Below are 14490 nucleotides of genomic sequence, written 5' to 3' on the forward strand. Positions count from 1 at the left end.
TCCATTTTTTGGATTAAATTACACTGAAAATCTTGCTCATTAGATAATTAATCTGATTTGATTTTAAGAAAGCCTCATGTAGCCTAGTGCCCTAGATAAATTTCCACCTCATTTCTAATAAACTGTGAGTCACAAAAAAAGTTGCGACATAGAAATTACCTCTAATCAGCTCATCAAGTTCAACCCTTTTGGGGAATGTGTCTAAATAATACATGTCTGGCATCACCTGGTGGACATGTAGCATATAGCAAAGCGGTTTGTGCCTTGTAGTCTTATTTCAAATGTAACCTAACCTAAATTTGTGAACGTAGAGAACGTAGATCTTAATTTCCACAGATATGTTATGTCAGTTTAACAAGTCAGAAAAGAGCTGTGGTGATGTCATTATACACTCCCATCTCCCTTTCGAGCTCACATGAGAAGTGGCATGTGATTTTCAGCAACATTGTAGATTTTAAGACCAACAAAATATTTTCAGGAAACAAACATTTTTATCAAGATACATTTTTTTTTTTTTTTTTGCCTAGCAAATTGTTGTATTTGACTTATAACCTAAAGTAGCCGTTTCTCTTCCTCTCAAACCCACATGCTAAAATAGTTAGTCATGTTATGGCTGTTTGGATAGTTGTAATGGTTCATTTAAAATGTTACAACCAACCCCTTATGAGGATCCAGTTATCCCATGTTCTGTTAAGGCAAAGTTTTTTATTGTGCATCAAGGAATTTATGTGGCAGTTTATGCGCGTCTTTTTTTTTATTTTATTTTTTACGTGAAACCAGTTTGTGCACAAATCTTATTTCAGCAAATTACCTCTCATTGCTATCCCCATCTAGTGTTATAATTCACCCCAGAAGTGGAGTAGGTTGTATTTGACATTACTCACATAATCTGTGATTGTACACATCCAAGTGAGTTTTATATTTGTAGTAGACAAATGTGGCTACCATGTATCAAAGTTTGAGAGATCTACAACAATCAACCACTGAGTTACTGATGCTCAAAGAAAAAGTGTTTTGCCCCCCTATTTTGCAATAAAGCTGAGACTGTTGTTTCTGTTCTCAGACAAGATTTTCTTCTATGGATATGTTTATCTCTGTATATGCTGTATGGTGGGCCATAGTCACCAAAACTAGAGCAGTGTAGTCCTGCTTCCAGAGACCCACCTAAAGGCTTCAGGATTGTGGATCTGTACCTTAGCTATCAGCTATGAAGAATTTATAGTTGCACAGATAGGGCACAACCACTAGATGTCATCCAAAAACAGCTGATAGGAAGTTTTTGCTTTTGTTGTTGTTAGCAAACTGTAAAATTATTTTAAAATCATAGTTGTGTGATTGAACAGCCTTTTACATTATGGTTATTAGCAGGGTAATTTAATTAATGATATTAACATACATATGGGTATCAGGTTACGTTCACACTACGAGCCTTAGTGCTCAACTGCGATTAGGCTACTGCTCAGATCTGATTATTATAATTATTTTTTGTATAGTTAGGGATAGGGACTGACCCGTATGCGTAAAAGAAAGATAAAAAGATGTCACGTAGCACGCTGTCATACAGAAACACGGAGAAGCTGAACATATTCAACTGTCATTTTCAGTGTGACATTTTTAAAAGTGTCACCAGCATACAAGTGATAACTCAGAATATAGACTTTCTTTTGTGTTTTTTCCCTACTGCTAGATAAACAACTTCCTCTTACATTTCCCTTTAACCTAAAAAAGGTTTAGGTTTCCCTTTAACCTAAACCTTTTTAACATATCTTATGAAAACAGTGAAAATATGAATAGAACAACATCTCAGCACATGTTATTTCCTCAACAGGACCACTCAACAACAATAAAAAGCAGTCTGATTTGTGTCTGTGGTCTCATTTGTGGAGCCATCATACCACCTGCTGGCAAACTCTGTGTTGGCATTTTGTCAGAAACTGTTTGCTCTGTTTTCTCTGTTCCTGATTTAGCTGGTTTTGTCTCTGATTGGTTTTGCTGTTCAACTGGATTGTCATTTGCATTCTTCTTACTGAAGAATTTCTTCACAAATGTGGTGTTTCTTTTATATTGTGTTCCACCTGAATCTTCAATGGTCACAGAATTTCCCTAGATGGAACTTGGTTGTACGCAGTTGTCAATTTTTTCTATCTTTTCTTGATCTCTCACTTCCAGCTGTCAATATTTTGACCCGCGGTGGTGATAGGCACAAAGCTTTGTTCTACCTTTTCGTTCAGTATCATGATCCCTTATCTTCTGGTTATTTTATGGCATGGTACAATCTGACAGTTTACCCCTGATTTTCCTATTGAAAAGCAATTTTGCAGAGCTCTTCCCAGTAGTGTTGTGGTCACTAACTGTGGTCAATATGGCCACATACCTGCAGAGCTCCTGTTTCCAGTCTAGCCCTCTTCCTGAACAATCCATATGCATTTCAAGATACATTCTGCCTCTCCACCTCGCTGTTTGCCTGTGCCCGTTTTGGCGTTATCTTCACAAGCTGAATACCATTTGTCTCACAGAATCATTGAAATTGAGCAGACATAAACTGTGGAACACAATCTGATCTGATGGTGCAAGCTAAACCATGAAGCCTGAAAACTCCCTCCAAACAGTCAATGACTTTATCAGCCGTAGCAGACTTTAACATTGCATACTTATAATAGCGGCTGTAATAATCAACTAGGCCTACCAGCTGTATGGACCGTCCCATTGGCAGAGGACCTAATATGCCACTGGCTAGATTTTGCCAAGGGCTTTCGGGTAGATGTGTCATTCTCAGTGGCTCTGGTTTATCAGGTCTCATCACCAAGTGGCTTTCACAGCATGATCTGAAATGCCTTTCTGCGTCCTTATCCATGACAGGCCATCACACTTTACTAAGGTTCTGTTTGGTGCCTACTATGCCCAAATGTCCTTCATGAGCTAAATTTAAAGCTCTCACCCGGAGACAGTGACTGTGGTAATACAATGTGCGTACCCATCAAAACGAATTGTCCAATCCCATTTAACTAATTGGAAATGTGAGCATACGACTTGCATTCATCAAAACAACCAGTTTGTATGGCCTGTCTGACTTCATCATCTTTTGATTTAGTTCTTGTTGTAAGTGTGCCTGGAGTGGCATTAACAGCTCCATGCTTTCCACAGACAAGATGTGAAAGTGGGTCTGATATATTTTGCTTGGTGAGAATGTGGACATCCGCCTCTCGATGATTTTGACCGCAGGCCATAGATGGTTTGATTTATGGTCCGTGACTAAGTGGAATCTTTGCCCATGAAGACTTCAGATGCAAAAGCCTCTAAGTGCCATCTGAAATTTTCTTCTAGAATGATAATTTTTTATCAAGCTTGTATGTTTATGTTCAGTTATTTCACTTTAATGGCAATGAAAATTACCTATTAATTGTCATTAAAGTGTATTTACTGAACCTAAATATATGAGCTTGATAAAAATGCTCATTTTAGAAGAAAATTTCAGATGGCACTTAGAGGCTTTTGCATCTGAAGTCTTCGTATATATATATATATATATATATATATATGGATGGAGTCTCTCACATGCCCATACTAAAGGCAATGTTTCGTGTTCAGTCTGGGAATATCTTTGCTCACATTCAGTCAGGCTGCGACTGATATAACATACGGGACAGTTCTCCATTTTGTTCTTGAATCAGCACAGCCCCTATGCCTACACAATGACCTTGGTTGGTGCTCGCTTGTTAAAGTAAGCAAGGGTTCTGGCTTCAGCTAACTTCTTCTTTAAAGCTTGAAACACCCGTCTTTGTTCGGGACCAAATGTGAATGGAGTATCTTTCTTTGTCAGTCTCCTTAGTGGTTCAGTGACTGATGCAAATTGTGAAATGAACAGGCTACTATATCCCACTAATCCCAAGAAGCTTTGTACTTCTGATGAGTTCTCCGGTTCTCTGGCCTCGACCACAGCACAAACTATTTCAGCTGTTGATCCCATTTTCTGAAAGCAGCATTCCCTTAAACACTAACTTGTTTATATTGTATTGTATTTTCCTTGTTGAGTGTCAACCCACGTTCTACAAGCCACCGTAAAACTGCATGCAGTCTCTGATCATGTGTCTCTTGGTTTGGGGCATGTATAATTATGTAGTCAGAGATATTCTCCACTCCCTCAATACCTGCAAGTGCTGATGCAACTTCATGTTGATATTGCTTGCTGGATACTGGATCCAGAACTGGATACGGTTCCTGAATTCGGCTTGCCACGTTTCTGATTGCAGCTAGTTGACTCTGACTTTCATTATCCTAGTTTAGTAGCTGTCTCCTTTTCCTCTGATTACAGTGAATTTGGCCTGGGTGCTCCATTTTACACATTCTATTTCACACATGAAAGCTCCTTTTATGGGCAGGGGCTCTTTAGAAGCATACAGCTTCTTATCAGACTTGAATGAGTGGCACACAATTCTTTTGCTTTTTAGTACCATGTAGCTTTGTCTATGATGTTGCTTGTGGCACCAGAATCAATCAACATGTCTAAATCGACTCCACCAATATCTGTATGAGTCACAGTCTTTCACCATGAATGCATAATATTGATTATTGTAATTTCTCTCAATTCCTCTGCTGACATATTTAGCCGTTTGTGCAGTCACATTTTTCCCGTTTTCATAACATGATACACAATTCCTGTTTCTCTCTCCGGCTGACTGACATGCATGGCAGACATAACTACATTTGCTCAAAACGGCATCACATAACTGATTATCTCAGTCAAATCCAAAGTCACAGTCTTTAGCAGCTTGTCTAAGCCGTGTGACAAATTGTTGTGCATTGTTGTTCGTTGTTTAGTTGCATCACTTGCATTTTGTCCCAAAAGCAGTCCTTTTCCATCTGCGAACAGGGCCGACAGCCATCTCGTCCAGCTTGGTCCTAGCATAGCGGGTTCAATAGCAGTCGAATTCCGGTACTGATGTAGTAGGATCCATCTTTTGAGTTTAAACTAACGATCCGATTTAACTTTATTTTATAATCTACTAACTGTCCTCGTCGCCATTGTTTTGTCTTCGCACAAACCACGTCGAATTGAATCAGAGTTGAGACAGACTGTTTGTGAGGTTAACTTGTGTCTTTACTCGTCTTCCTTCTATACATAATGACGTCCCACGCATTACACTCATAGGCATAATTTGCGGGTGGGACATGTGGGATGTCCCCAGCACTTTTTGCCAGGGGTGATATTGTCCTTATACCACAGTTTGTCTGCATGAATGTACCTAATTCAAATGAAACATCTTCAGTTAACTAGCAGAGCATTCATAATGTTCTTTTGTTAAGATAAGAGGCGATCTGATGCTGGAATGTGTTGTTTTTTAATTCATGCTGAGCGTTCATTGCCACTGTTATCAGTGGCTGAAGACAGCGTTGTTCTCTTGGTGCTCATGCACTTGACACAGATGAGCGATTCAATCTATCACTGAACGCCGTTGCAGAGACTGGTGAAATCACAAAAGAAAATGCACACAGACGTGTCCATGCTCTTGACATACAATCACTGATGAACATCTTTGGTTTTAATGAAGAAAAAGGGTGGATTAGAACCCAGAACCATTCTGACACAAGTTATAACACCAGACCATAAAGGCACACAAGCATTTCAGGTGAAATTGTTGAAATAAAATCACATTTTTGGCTTTTCTTTTTTTTTATTGTTGACTGATAAATATCAAAAACAACAAATGGGTTAATAATGATATTATTATTATTATGTAAATGTTTCAATTCATGTTACTGAATTGGATGATTTTGTGCTAGGTTTAAATGAGAACAGTAAACCAACAATTTAATTACTGTAAATAATTCATTTATTTAAAATGTAAACTAACAAACAAATTCGCGGTGTGTTTATTTAGCCAGTAAAACTTGAAAAGTTTGGGACCTGAAGGTGTCCTGAGCACTGACATCTCTCGGCTGACAACAGACTTCTTTTTAAGAGATCAATTAATGAGCCCATTTATAATTAAACAGCATTGATTTTGTGCAGCTGCTCTGATAATTTGAAACACACTCTGTGAAGCCTTTATTTCACATGCTTACCTTGTCAAGCACTTGGTGTTGCCCTGCAAGACAGAGTATAGAAGAAAACAGATCGATGCTCATTGAATATAAATTATGAAATTTCAAATCATTGCTATCTTAGTCTTTCAAAAAGGGGGTTGCATATAAAAAAGCTTCACAGATGTGATAAACCACTGGGTCTAGCATGAAAACAAGCCACATTTCTTTCTTTCTCTAAAGTAGAAATTTATTGATCTCAATGAGCGATCGCTGAAGCCATCAAAAATCAAATGCGGGTTTGGTTCTTATACCCCCTGACAAGTGTTTTTAGAAGTGCTCTATGAGAGAAAGTCTTTTGATGAACAACAACGATTGTGCGATTATATGGAATTCTGAACCAAAATCTTGAAAAGCACATCAACTGTGACAGAAAAAAAAGACAAAAAAGAAAAAAAGCTTGACATTCAGAGGAACAAAAACATAATCATAACTTCAGAAAAATGTGCTCCCTTTCTGATAACATCGGTTGAAAAGAGAATTTTGTCAAAGTAATGAAAGAAAGATTTTAAATATTTACTGCCTGGACATTTATCAGCTATTTACAGAGACGGTAGTGAAATTACTAATGACATAGTGAGGTGGATAAAATTAATATTGCATTTTACTGTTAACATTCAGGTCAGGGTATATTACTGTATGTCAGAGCATCCGATGTTGTTTGTAGTTGAACTAGAGCCAAGAAGAAGGGCCAGTTGGGTCTGCCTATGGTTTAATAATCATAAAGCTTATTAACTTGATGCATTAACGTATATCTGGTGTCAGTAATACTCGCAGGATTAGATTGCATGTGCCTCTCCTCTCCTATGGGTTTAGAAAGGAAATGATTTTCCTTACCAGCTGCTAGAAATGAATCTAATCCCACTTGCTCCAGTGTCGTTCATCTCTGGGGTTCTATTGTTCTCAGATGTTTGCAGCAACCATAAACTGCACCATCTGATTCAGCCCACTAGGACCAGTTAATTAGATAAATCAAGTGTCCTGCTTAGTTGGAAAAAACACCTGTGGACAAACTGCTATAGAGAAACCGCTCAGTGAGGAACGCATAGAGATTGATCATTACACACTATGGGTTCTGTGAGCAGCTGGATGTATAAAGGCAACTTCAAAAGCAGAATAGGCTTAGTGGCTGTCCCATTTCACATATACAGAGGGGAAAGGGAAAGAAACACCTAAGACATGCAAAGACAATGCTTTTCAAGTGCACTTCCTCCGCCTTTCACTTGGTGTCACCAGCGGTTTGGCCAGTTCGTCGGCAACAACACGGCATAAACTACTGCTTCATACTTTGCACATAAAACCTAAATGTCTCTCAGAATTCTAGTCTGTGATAATTTTTTTATGATATTTGTGGATATACTACAGTGAGAGAAATACTGAAGAAAGTAAGCAAACTTAAATAATTTAGTGGTGCAGTTCCAATTCCACTTCAATGAAGAAAAAAAGAAAAGAAAAAAAAGACAAAGATCATTTTGATTATACAACCATTATTATAGAACACTGTAAAACAAATCTGTAGTTTTTACAGAAATAAGGACAGCTGTAGTTGCCAGAATAATTCAGTAAATATATAGTAAAAATGTAAACATAATTACCGAACAAACTGTAATAAAAATAAATAAATAAATAAATAAAACATTTTAAACTGGTAAATCCAACAGCATTTTTCTGCTGAATTAGCAAGGCCATGTTGCTTTTGTACTTTTAACATATTGACATCAACCATCTAACACAAATCAAAATTCATCATAAGTAGCTTTTTCACAAGCTGAAGTAAATACTAGCAGATTATGCAGGGTAATACAAAACACCATTATGGTAACACACATCACATGACACTAAAATAATGCATAAACATCCAATTAACAACATAGGATGTAACATAAAACCCAATGTACATAACTGATAACAAAAACAGGAGAAGAATGCTTCTTATTTTTTTGTTATCAAAAACCATCAAATGTGAAGTATCACACAGGGAATTCTAGAAATATCAGTTTACGACTTTTCACTGTAAATTATAATATGATTTGTTCTTTTTACTTAAAAAATGTTTTACTGTATACTGTATTTTACGGTAAAATTACATTGTATAGGCCTAGTACAGGAACTTACTGCTAACCAATATTTACTGTCGCAATTTTACTTTTACTGTTAAAATTACAATCATATTTACAGTAAACATTACTAAAACTAATCAATATTGTATTAATATATGTAATGTCTTCTTTATATTTTTTTTTTAATAAACTGACATCTTTAACTGCATGTTTTCACATGAACAACCTCAGAAAAATGTAGGCTACGTGCGCAAACCGTTCACGGAAACGAATGTTAACAGGTTCTGGGATTTTTTTATTTTTTTTATTTATCATAACTTGGTTCTCAGTTATAAGTCTAGTTTTCATATTAAATAGGCCTAGATGTATCCATTACCTGTTAGTACATAACTTTTATAAGTTCAGGGCATGTTGTTATATAAATATAAAGCACCCCTGTATTTTTGCTATTGTAATTTTTTTGCTTGTTTGCTTATTATTGTGCTAAACTAGATTTTTACTGATGCACGTTGAGTGATGCTTACTGTATATCAACAGCTGCTTATATCACCTGCTTTTAATGAAACCCTTAGATACTTAATGGTATTCAAAGCTGACAGTTCATCATTTATTGTTTGTCTCACAGCTGCATAAAGCCCTATAATTTCTACCCATATCCCAGTAATTTCTCCTCGGAACTGAACTCAACTGTAACTCAAGCCTGCCTTATTTTTAGACGTTGACCTCCGCTGTGTGAGGAGTCTGTAGCAAACAGAATGATTCCTGTCCCTGGGGGCGTCTGGGTAAATGTTGCTTCCTCTGAGCTGGAGATCTCAGCTTGATATTTAGCTCTCATCTGCAGCCTTCAGAAGCTGAGTAATAAAGCTCTCCGCCAGACCTGTTTTACACCATAACTCAGGTGCCGGAAGAATGAGGGGGCTGGAATCTTCATACATTTTTGCACAAGAAACTGTAAAACCACTTTCTTTAGCAGCAAAATGCATGCAGGAAGCATTTGTGAGATTTGCGCATGTAATGATATAAAGATATCCCTGCTGTTCCATAAGTGAGTTTTATGGCTAAACAGTTGAATGTAATATGACAGTCATGATTCCTGTTTCAGCTCGGCAATACATCCTCCCACACAAGCACTGCAATCCACCCCTTATATCTTTCGATGAAAATTAAAATCTCCTTTTTGCACACTCTTTTTGCGGTGTTGATGTATTTGGACAGTGCTGCTGTTTTTGGCTCTGAACTCCAGCAGAGTGGATTTGAAATAAATCAATGCTGCATTAACGTTAAAGTGCAGCTTGTCAAATTTACAAGGTATTTTCTGCTACAAACTGTGAACCCTGGAGGACTTGCAGTCAGAGGCCATGTCCTCGGATGCAGTCATTGCTTATGAAGTATAGAACTAAAGGTGTGGAACTTTTCTGTCAGGAGAGTACAGGCCTATTGAGATAAGTGGTGAAATATCACTTTTTTCAAACAGGCTCCTGTGTTATTTATTAATTTATTTATCCAACGCTATAAAGTAAGAGATTTATGACACTTCTTTCAAGTCTCATATTCATTTGTCTCAAGCATTTTATAGTATGGTCATCCTTGACATAATTAGGTATAGAGATTGGTGCAATTTAATGTTGTGAGGTATGTGCAAAGTGGACGCACATTAATTATTCAAATCAAATATGGAGATTTATTTGTGAAATATGCCTGAACTAACATATCATTTACTAAAAGCTTAATAATTTAGAGGTGCTTAATAAATAAATAAATAATTAAAATGATTAAATAAACTGAAAGTTGCTTCAAAAGTGGTTATTTTGAAGTGTTAAATATATGTCTTATGGTATTTTTAATTTTTTTAAAATAAAATAAAAAATCATGACATGTGGTTATTAATAAAAACAAACCACTCACAAATTTACAAAATATCTTAATGGAACATGATGCTTACTTAATATCCTAATGATTTTTGGCATAAAAGAAAAATCATCATTTTGACCCATACAATGTATTTTTGGCTACTGCCACAAATATACCCGTGCGACTTGTGACTGGTTTTGTGATCCAGGGTCACATATCTGTATCTGACCAAGACAGCTGAGGTCACAGGGGTCTCTTCAGCCTGTGGTATATACATGTCCATGTTTTACATTTACATTTATTCATTTAGCAGACACTTTTATCCAAAGCGACTTACAAATGAGAAAAATAGAAGCAGTTAAACTAACAATAGGACAACAATATGCAAGTGCTATGACCCTTCCCAGTTTAATCTAACGCAAATTCTATTTTTGTAAATAGAATATAAGAGAAAGTATTAATCTCTTTATTAAAATTAAAATTAGTATTAATGGATCAAGTGTTGCTGAAAAAGATGGAACTGTGGTGGCAAACAAAATTTAATTATATCACTGAATAAATGACATAACATTAACATTTCCAACTGTCTTTGATGAGGTTTATTTTCTTGCAAGAAAAGGTAAGCAGTCGTACAGTCACACAGAGTGGCTACAGAGTGTGACAGTGAAGGGAGGGCATCCTTCCTCCTTTATAGATTTGACTCCCAGGATGTTATCTTTATAGGCCAATGATGGTATTTCAACCATATGTGGAACAATCTTAGACTTGTTCATTATATTTTATCCTTGAGTGGAGGCCCTCCTGTCACCTACCAACACTCTTTACCATTCCAATACAATTCCATATTAGAATAAGGTTCTTTTACTGTCATATGATGGTCACACACATCTTAAACAAAACATTTCTTCCACAATTCCCCCCTTTTTATCATTAATTGATAACTATAATGCAGCAATTTTAAGTCATTACATCACATTTATACTTTTCAGATTGATTTCATATTTCAGATTCCCTGATTTTCATAAAAATGATCACTCTCTTAAATTTGTGAAAGAAGATTTAAAAAGAAGAAAGTTCAGGCTGGTTTTGGGGGGATAGTCCGTTTAGTGTAAGCAAGCAAGTAAATATTTTTATCTGAAGCCGGGCTGAATGAATAAACACTGTTATTGCACTCCTGACACTATAGTCAGACCCTCAGTCACCTCAGTAAAAACAAGAAATAGTATAGATGTTCAGAATGGGAATATTAATTCTCAATTCATTATTTTCAGTGTAACCTCCGCTGGTCGTATCATCATTAAATTTCTTTGGTTTTCGACATACATCATCAAATTGATTCTCATAATTAGACATTCGAAGCATTTGATATGAGACTGTACTTTTCACAATTCTCTCCACTAAAGCTGGAAAAACATAGTATTACACATGGCAGGCACATCAACACCAAAACTCCTATCACTATCAGCACTGTATGTTATATCCAATATTCCAACCCTCCCCAGTGGTTGGTGAACCATTCAAACCAATAAGTTATCACTTCTGAGTGGTTATTTTACAGCCATTATCATGTTCTCAATAATATTGGTTATGTTGTCATTATAGTCTGAAATGTAAAAACAACATGATGTATCCCAACATTTTACACACTCCTCCTTTCTCAGCAGTTAACATGTCTAAAAGTTATCTATTCTGTATAACAGCATCTCTGATTTGTTTCATTTCATCATTAACCATTGTCAAATCATTCTCAGTGCTGTTTGCTATTTCCAACACAGTATAGCCCACATGAAAAATAAAATAATAGAACATAAAATAAAACATAAATGAACATAAACCTAAGCTTTGTAAAATACTCATTAGCCTTGTTACTACACCAAAATTGTTATAATTTGAACAAGAACTGTCAGATTTTCATAATCCCCTAATAACTTCACAAATCTCCTGGTTTGATGTCATGCAGTGGTGTATCAGCTGCTTTTCCTTGAGCTGCTTTCACCTAACCATAAATGTTAGATAGGAGAGAAGACATTTCTTTACACTCGGTTGATGACCCCTTCCATTCCCATAAATGGGTTTCCCAAACAATGTTCAAAGCAAACCTTTTTTTTTTTTGTAACAAAAGTTATCATCCCCCCTTTTGATGCATGGCCCAACCCGTGCATCATTTATCATAGTGGTTGAAGAAACGTTTCAGTAAACAAGGGTTGCCATCAACACTAAACCAAACGCTTCTTTAATACAGCAGCCAAATTTCCTCCAAACAGACTCGAATGGCGGCAGCCATGTTGTGCCTCCATCTTGAAAATACATTCGCCAAAGAGGGACATACCTGCAAAATTCGTAGGAGTTAAAACGCCCTCGGAATTGAAAGGAACAGAAACTATTCACTGGGTAGTCATATACAATTGCACCGCTAGATGGGGGAAAATATCACACAGTGTAGCTTTAATTAAAAGACTGCATGCTCTGTAAGGAGTCAGAAAAATCAAGGTTACTTTCAGATAACGTTACACATAATCTCCTTCGGTTCGGTGGCAGCAGTTTTTCAGCTGCATCTGCCATGCCATTTCCTATTGAAATAAAATCTTTTTTGTTAGTATGCGCTGCGCATTTACAAATAGAAATTCGATCAGGCAACAAAATAGCATCCAGCAAATTTGATATTAACCCTGCATGAAAGATAGGTCGACCATCTGACCACAGCCCCAAAATCATAAGCAACTGCAAACGAATTACGATAATCTGTGTAAATCATCACACATTTTCCCTTCATTAATTTATAGGCTTCAGTTAAAGCCACTAGATAAGCAGAATAATTAATGCAAACGGCCCTAAGACTAACACTTCAAATTCAGTTGTCACTGCCTATCTTGCCCAATTCAGGCCTTTTGTTTTGTTCAAGCTTTAGCAGATAATAGTCAGACATAGCAGCATCCCTGCCTCCACTCAAACAGTCTCTCTCACTTTACACAGAAATTATCTTTTCAACAACTTCGTAAGACTCTAACTTAGACACAATGTAATATTAAATTCCCTACAATATAGAACTTTCAAATTAAAACCCTTACGACAATCTAAAATACGTTATTCAAGTAACATTTCTAAGGTTATCTTTAGTTTAAATGCTGGATTCACTTAATCTTTGTTATCCAGATTTTCTCCCTATTTTTTTCTCACAGAAGTTCTAAGATTTTCTCTAAGATTTTTCCTCTTTAATCTTTAAAAACAGTCTTCATCTTTAGCCATCACCATGTCTTGGTCATTATCCTATGCCATGTCTAATGACCTGCAGGAGTAAAACTATGATGTAGACATATTAGTTCAATATCAACACTTCTATAAATTTTTCTTCTTGCCCATAAGGCAACCAACATCATGTTCCTCATATAAATTAAGTTTTGTTACTGTCTACACAACAAATAATGACAATCACCTCATGGTCTCAGCTGGCTTTTGAAAGCCCCTTCCCATTAGCTTTTTATCTGTAATCTCCTTTTCTTCAGGGTGTTGTCCCCTGGCATAGTTGCAGACACTTGTTTAATCACTAAAATCCATTAAACATCTCCAAATCAGCAAAATCTCAGTGCTGAGATTATACTCAGTGAATTTAGTTATCACAACCGTCCATTCAATGTACTGTTACATCTGTAACTGGAGCCATCAGCCCTGTATCATGGTGGAGACTAAGACTAGACAGAGGTTACTGGTCCTAAAATAAACTTCACTTCAAAAACGTCACTTCTATCATTTAAGGTCTGTATTATTATTTTAAAGACTTCTTTAAAGTCATTCAGTTTTACTTTTAAAACATTTACAAATTGCCCTCTAAATGTATAAAATCTGAACTGCCTGTAGCATGATTTCTTTTAACATCTCCATGTCTATGATTTTCAACTGAAACACTGTGCTTTACTACAAATAGCTTATTATCACTTGACACAGGCTCAGATAACAGCTTTTAGCTGACTTTGAATGAGAGAGACTCTGAGGCATTCAGGCATAAACTAATATCAGACTTTATCTACCATATTTTAATTCTAGCCCAGCTTAAGGCATCTTTGCCAGAAATTACATGCATTTTCAAATAAACATAATTTTATCCATTCACTTATAAAAATATTATTATAGATCTTTCCTTCAAAAGGAATCCCTTAAGACTTCAATCTTTTGACCTTGTTTTTATCACTTATTCTTTCTCAGATGGAAACGTTAATATCGTTATATTAAACACTGATCTACTTTCAAACCCACATTAACACCAGAAATGTCTGTCACTTTCACATTTTCTCACCTTCTGAGTGCCATTTACAGTAAAACACTCTCTGTCATCTGGTGGCTGTGTGTCAGCCTCAACTACTCTAGCACACACCTTGCCTACATTTTGGTCATTGTGAGCTTGCAAACGGCTCCAACTTATTGCACACCATTGAAGCAGTGTGTCCCAATCAGGAATGTAAACAGAGCCACTGATAAGAAGTTCTCTGTATTCTTTTACAGT

The sequence above is a fragment of the Abramis brama genome (assembly GCF_963993115.1).
Source record: "Abramis brama genome assembly, chromosome: 8".
In the NCBI taxonomy this organism is placed as follows: domain Eukaryota; kingdom Metazoa; phylum Chordata; class Actinopteri; order Cypriniformes; family Leuciscidae; genus Abramis; species Abramis brama.